Genomic DNA, 935 nt, shown 5'->3' with positions numbered 1-935 from the left:
ATAATGAGAAATAACTTTTTTTTTTTGATGACCCGGAAGTAATCTTCTGCAGCGAACTAGAGATGGAAATAAATGTTAAAATGTACTTTTGCCTTTAAAAGAGAATTTTCTCTACTCAGTATACTGAAATAGAAAAGGTCCCCCTATCTTAGTATTCATATATGCAGAAATCAGACTGAAAGTATTCGTGTAAATATCAATCATTTCGGGCTAAGAATTGAAAAAAAGAATCTGAAGGTTCAGCAAGGTTAGTTGTCTGGAAAAATAAACTAGATTGTTTAAACAAATTAAGGTTATGCAGTCGTAGGAGGCTTAGATTTCAATCCACACTCAGCTGTGGTGTTTAATGCCAAATACAGTATTTAGTCTGTAACAATATAAGTGTAACAATAAAAATAAATAATTTTAAATTGTATAAATATATATAAATATAAATGAATACATTTTCACTTTAATTTTTCTCCCCACAAACAATTAATATGGAATAACAAATATGATCATTTCTTTGATAATTAGGTTAAAAAGTATATAATCTTTATTTCACGGTTCCTTAATGAAAAAGGTAAACTGCTGACTTATTCAGAATTTCTTTAAATAAATTTCATTCCCTCCAAGAGAATTTAGTATTGTTTGTGATTTAATACCATCAGGATGTGTGAGATTATTGCAGGGTAGGATAGTTGAAATAATGAAATATTTTATCATATTCCAAGAGTCTTTAGAAAATCACTCTCTCATATACTTTAATTGTTTGGTGTATTAACATGTTGTGGGTCCTAACTTTCAGTGAGCTCAGTTTTCATTCACTGAACAATTTTTGGCAATAAGAATTTAGATCTAAGGCTTCAACCTTTTTTCTATACATTTTATTTTATATATTTACATTTCTGCCATTTAGCAGACATCCTTATCTAAAGTGAATGACATATTTCTTT

This window comes from Tachysurus fulvidraco, chromosome 9 (genome assembly GCF_022655615.1).
Source record: "Tachysurus fulvidraco isolate hzauxx_2018 chromosome 9, HZAU_PFXX_2.0, whole genome shotgun sequence".
In the NCBI taxonomy this organism is placed as follows: Eukaryota; Metazoa; Chordata; class Actinopteri; order Siluriformes; family Bagridae; genus Tachysurus; species Tachysurus fulvidraco.
This window is presented reverse-complemented; position numbering follows the sequence as displayed.